Raw genomic sequence first — 6,275 nt, forward strand, 5'->3', positions numbered from 1 at the left:
AGTTTCCCCCGGGATTTCGATTTCGGACCACTATTGTTATAACGGGACGTGCTTCTATGATCGATTGATCTAGTTGCGAAATTAAAGAGGGCTATTCATACAAGAGACATTCACAATGGTATAAAGTCGAAACTACTGACGCTGTGCGGTGCATTTAGGCAAACCCTCGTAAGAGTTAAAGACGGGTTTGAAGTTCCCGTGAATCGAGTCGATTTAGAAGTGAGACCGTGCATCGAATCTCGCCAGAACCATGGAGAGAAAGGAGCTTCTTTTGATGACATTCGTGATGTTACAAATTGTCTGGAAGTTGCAAGTAAGAGGTTCTGCAATTTTAACTGTTTAGTTGGACTTTGATTCGCCAGGACTTGTTGAATTCACAAGGGACACGGTCCATGCACAACGCCTTTCCTTGCGATCTATCAATCCTTGTATAAACAAAAAAGACGGAATAGGAATTAAAATCATGATGTTGATGATGTTGCAGAAGTCAGAACGGAGTTTAAGATCTACAACGCGACGGTAACGAAAACGTCATTTTAAATTGCAACTTCACGTTTGCTAATCTTTTTCGTCAGTATGTCGGTTGGTCTAACTTCTAAAAACTAGCACCACTTTCCAGGAACAGAATTAGGAGGTGCGGTGTTGAAGACGCGACAGGAAATTCAAATTCGCTGCCCTGTGGTCACGTTCTCCGTAAAACTTGAAAATTGGTCACTTCACGTTGCAGAGTTGCCGAAAACGTGAAAGAAATGTACAGAAATGAAAAATGCACGTGCAGAGCGTGCTAAGCTATATGCAAAATTTGTGACGTTTTAGTTGCCGTCGCGTCGTTGATCTTGGGATGCTTTACATTATGCCTGACTATCAGGTCCGAGACCAGTGGAACTAACCAAGAAAAAATGGAACGACATTTTTCATCAAAAGTAAATTTCCAACCGGACCGAAGCACCGAAGCGTTCCATTTACTTTTCGACCGAAATTTTGGTTACATCACAGTGAAATTGGACTGGAAACGATAATTTTTGTAAATGGAAAGGCACGTTTCGGTCGGACCGGACCGACAGGTCAAAGAGGACCACTTCCAGAGGTGACCGAACCGAAACGGACCGTTCCATTTGACTTCAGCCCGAAATTTCCGGAAATTTTGGCTTAATGGAAAGCACCCTTGAACTCCCTAGTATTTCGGCCTACGAATCGCTTGCAACGGGCAGAAGAAAGGTCGTTGGCTCCGTTGCGCATTGACATGCCCTCTCCAAACAAGTGACGGGGCACAGACAACAAATGATCTGTTCGAAAAGAATGAGATCCTTGGACCTCGGAGGGGAAGGGATGGTAGCCCTATAACCCTTCTCATGTTTCTTTAGTTGCTTGTTTAGCGATCAAGGCGAAATGGTAATGAATGTCAAATGCGCATCAGTGGCTTCTCATGTTAGGTTGTGCATGGATGTCTTGGCCTCGTAATAGATCACACCATAACACCCGCGGCAATTCTTACTCTTTACGAAAAGTGTGTGTTCACATCGCACAAGGTTTATGAAGAAGAGTCGTGAAAAGTTGAAAGTTGAAGGTCTAACGAACTGGAGATGTAAAGCCACTGAAAGTTGAAGGCAGCACTTCCAGCTCAGGTCTCCTGTAAAAATCTGCCGTTGTTTGCTGTGGAAGATAATCAGAGAAATGTCATTCCCCTTGCATGCCAAATGAACAGTGCTTCCGAAGCTCTCTCAAGCTCCCTTCTCAACGATGAATGATGACAGTTCCTGAGTAAAGGGATACATGTTAATCAACAAATGATTCATTACGGTCAACATTTCAGTGTACTAAGCAAATTACGTTTATCTACCCGTCCCTAGGGATTCCCGGTGAATTTCATCGTTCAAGTGACTGATTTTGACAACGTTTTTGATGAGAAAATCAGCATCGACATAAAGCAAATGACCGTAATATTCCACGTTCCTCAAAGTGGAGATTTGGTTGAGGCTGAAATCATTAATGATTTTCGCAAGGTAAATCAGTAAGTTTTGTTGCTTTTCAACATAACTTTCTTGAAGCTTGGCTGAAAACAAACTGTCGAGCTCTAAAGAGATGTAACGTCTGTAAGGAAACTGAGCAAAAGCTTCAGTATTCAGCAATTTGTATGATAAGCCAGGGTTAACGTACATGTAAGCACTTCTTCCCAAGTCCAGATTTTTCAAATATACGTGTCGCTCGGAGAAGTTTTAACATTCACCGCAATAGACTAGGTTAATATTCAAACGATTGAGCTGGATCATGTATGAAATGGAGGCTACGTCTGGGGAAATAATTAACTGCAGCCAGTTGTTTAAAAGCCGATTAACGCTAATCTCAAGTTAAAAAGTTGAAAAACAAAGGAGTTTTATTCTCTACTTCCAAATGCTTTTCAAGGCTGTTATTCGGTAAAACTTTACATTAGAAGAAGTCAATCTTGACAAACAAAATAAGCAAAGGAAACCTTCACAAATAGTTGAAAACATAAAACAAAAGTTTACGCTAATCCTTGATTAAGTTAATCGCCTTTCGAACAACCGGGTTCTGATGTTTACCTTTTACAAGCAGAAACAGCCGGGTTCGTTCCCGTCTTGTTCAAATCCCGCATGGTAAAATTCCATTCAGAGAGAGCAGCATTCAGAGCAGCGTCTAAAATTCGCAAAATTTCTTTCAAATTTACTGAGAGACTCAGATTACCTGGAGAAAGAAAATGGAACATACTTTTCCCTTGTGAAATTCCCATTGAAATTTTTGGAATATGTTTTAACACCTTCCGCGGAAAATTTCGGAAATTTTCTGGTTCGGAAAACCGAAATACGTATAACATTAACATCCCGATCTAGTTTTGGTACGTGGTAAACAAACAATGAGAAGCTGAAAAGATTCCACAAATATGACCCTCATTCCTTGCTAGGTCCAGTCCAATCTCGTAAACTCGAACTACGAACTCAGACTACAGACCTTATTTACGATAGCCGCCATGTTAGATTTGCTATTATCATGCAAATTAGCTACACATTTCTGAGGCGGCAAACAACACAAGTTCGAGAGGTTATAATGAACATCTTAGCCACACAGATGATTTGTTTCACGTTCATTGAATGTTTATCACCTAAGCAGTAAAATAGAATGTTTACACAAGTTACTTCGATTGTTTTTTAGTGAAAAATGAGCAGATAATGAAGTAGACAGTCAAAATGTCGGAGGCAATAAAAAGATATAAAATTATTATAAAAGGTAATTATTTCTAAATTCTAAAATGTACTTTTAGTAATGTTAATTCAATATTTCGACGAGCCGATTTTCCGCAATTTGCCTTTATACCATTGTTTGCACCTCCCCCCCCCCCCGCCCCGTCCCCCTCTCCCCAGCATAACACATGGCTAATTTGCATGACAATTTAAAAACCAACATGGCGGCTATCGCGAATAAGGCCTATTAGGTCACGTTGTCGACGAAAAAAAAAACGGTGGGCTCTGGTGACGAGAATGGCTCCAACTCCTCTGTTGGAATAATTAAATGTTATTTAATGGACTTTCTTCCTTGGTTGAAATTATGCGCATTCGCAATAAATTCGTGAGGGTACATGTCATTATTGTTACGACTACAGTATAAAACTTGAACTTAAAACATGAGTGAAGACGTCTTGTTTGGATTGAAGCTGTCTTTTTCTATGCTTTTGACAGTCAAGCGATAGTCTCTTATTTTGACCAACCACTTTTCTTTATTTTAGAACTTAACAATGACCGTTTTGCCAGGACAACAAAAGTGTTACCTTTCAACGCTGGATCCAGATTTGCTGAGCCCCAGGAAGTTGATAAGGGCCTTTAACAGGGTACGAAAGCATTTATTTTTTTTAAATCGAGTGACGAAGCTGAAAAACTAATGAACCGCAAAAGGCCAAGACAATGAACCAATTTACAACCAATTTTCACAAACACGTGTTGCAAGTGGTAGGGGCTAAATTACAAAATACTGGGCTACTTTTGTCTATGTCATTCCATAATAATAGCTTGGGAATTCAAACTGGAGTCCAAGTTGGCCATGAGTGCCAGAGAAACTCAAGTCAACTTGAGTGTTTTGATCTCAGTGAGCAGTACTCAAGTACGCCCTTAAGAGGGATAAAACTAGACTTGAGATCGTACTTCGGCTTCTCTCAGGATACCTCGCTTCTAAGGTTTCAAAATAAGGTACTTCAAGTAAAATAAATCCGGGTCATATTCAAAGACACTTTACTCCCATGGTGCCTCTCTCCACTCAGGTGTATAAATGGGTACCGACGAATTTAATGCCGGGGGTAACCCTGCGATGGACTGGCATCCCATCCAGGGGGGAGTAGAAATACTCCTAGTCGCTTCATGCTACAGAAACCGGAGATAAGCGCCGGCCTGATGGAACTTCTAGGCTCGTAAGCAGACTTTACCCGTATTCAAAGTAGAAAGTAGAACGCGAGCATACTTAAAGCCTTATATCGTCCCTAGTATGAACCTGCCTAATAAGTATCTAATGTTATATGCTTCGTTCTTCAGAAGCGTCCTTTTAATTTGCATTTGGTAGCCCGGAATGGGCCATTTCCGAGTTGCTGTTAGTCTCGGTTTCGAATTGAGTCTTGGTGCTCAACTATTGTAAGGGAAATGAGTTTGATTTGCATAAGAATACGCAACTCATTCACATTTGAATGGTTGTGCACCAGGACTCGCTTTGAAACTGAGGCATACAGCAACTCGGAAATGGGATATTCTGTAGTTACTCCGCCATTGGCCATGGTCTATCCTCTGCTTATCATATTAAAAAAACTGACGCGAGGTTTGAAGCCAATCCCAAAGCGAAGCGTAATTGCTTTCGACTATTTGTGGATTTCCTGCTTTAGTAGCCGTTTTTGGGATGCCACGCAACGCTCCCCCGTTCATTTGGGGGAAAATTGCTGCAACAGACATTACTTTCGAGCAGGATGTTTCGACCCAATTTGCTTTGATTTGCAACCACGCTAACGACAGAGTGCTGCTTGAGAGAATTTGCTTTTACCCTATGTGTGAATTCCTGTTTTCACTTTCTCGACAACTGCGGCCGAAGAGAAGGAATGACTAAAGCTAGAATTCCAAGTTAAAAAAATAGCGATTAATTTGTTTTAAACAAACATTAAAGTCAATGGCCGTTTCTTTTTAGAAGAAATTTGTTTACATTGATTCCGCAAATGCCAAGTCTGTTAACGTCACCATGGTGACAGGGGAGCGGTTTCAAAGAAGATCTCGTCTTCCTCGTGCCATGAAAAAAGCCTGTAGAATGTTGCCAATTTTTCTCGCCAAAGAAGTGGAGGTATCATCATTCACTACACCAGGTGATTAAAAAAAAAGAATTATTGACTTGTTAGCAGGATGACAGGGTAATATTTCACTCTGGGTTCAGTGACAGGTATTTGCAAGATATTTGCGTTATAATGAAATGAAGGTGCTGTATGATAAAAGTCATGTGGTGTGCCCTAATCTTAAATGTCTCCACGGTAGTTTATTTTAGGGGGACAGGGATGGTGAAGTGTTGATTGCACTCGTCTCCCAGCAATGTGGCCTGATTTCGATTCTGGACTTGGTTCTTTACTCTGCTCCGAGAGGGTTTCCTCTGGATTCTTCGGTTTTTCGCAATCATACAAAACCAACATTGTGCGAGCGCTACTTACAGAGGTACATACTTAATTGACCACTTCTCCCATGGGGGCTTTCCAGGACCAATGAAACAAGAAAGGAAATGACAAAATGACAACAACAATAACTGTTAAGAATCCCAGCTGGCCGGAGGCAAACCAGTTGGCTTTTTACAAGTGCGGCAGGGACGTTGAACCAGGGACTATCGGGATCAAAATCAAAGAGTGGTCTTGAACTCGGGATCTCCGGATCTCAAGGCAAGCGCCCAAACAACTGGGCAGCACAGCCTCCCTGTCTGTCTACTTGAGAAGGGAAGTCTTCAACATGTCACTTATGTAATAAGTTTTAGGGAGAAAAAAACTAAAACAAGCCCTTATGGCTTTGTGTCCTTTTTGTACGGGTTCAAAAAAAACCTTTAGTTTCTTTGGTCTTCAAGGTTGGGTCCAAATGATGATGGAAGAGCTGGTGTCCTTAAAATAGTAACGATTGATTATCATTGATAAGAAGTACAGCCGAGTATGTATAGTTAGGCTGTGTAGCTTGCGTTGTCTGAGCGAACGAACAATCGGCAAAGCCGAACAAAGGAGCGGCGAAGACACGAGGCGATTAAAGCGGGGGAAGCCCTTTTCC

The sequence above is a fragment of the Montipora foliosa genome, chromosome 4, assembly GCF_036669935.1.
Source record: "Montipora foliosa isolate CH-2021 chromosome 4, ASM3666993v2, whole genome shotgun sequence".
In the NCBI taxonomy this organism is placed as follows: domain Eukaryota; kingdom Metazoa; phylum Cnidaria; class Anthozoa; order Scleractinia; family Acroporidae; genus Montipora; species Montipora foliosa.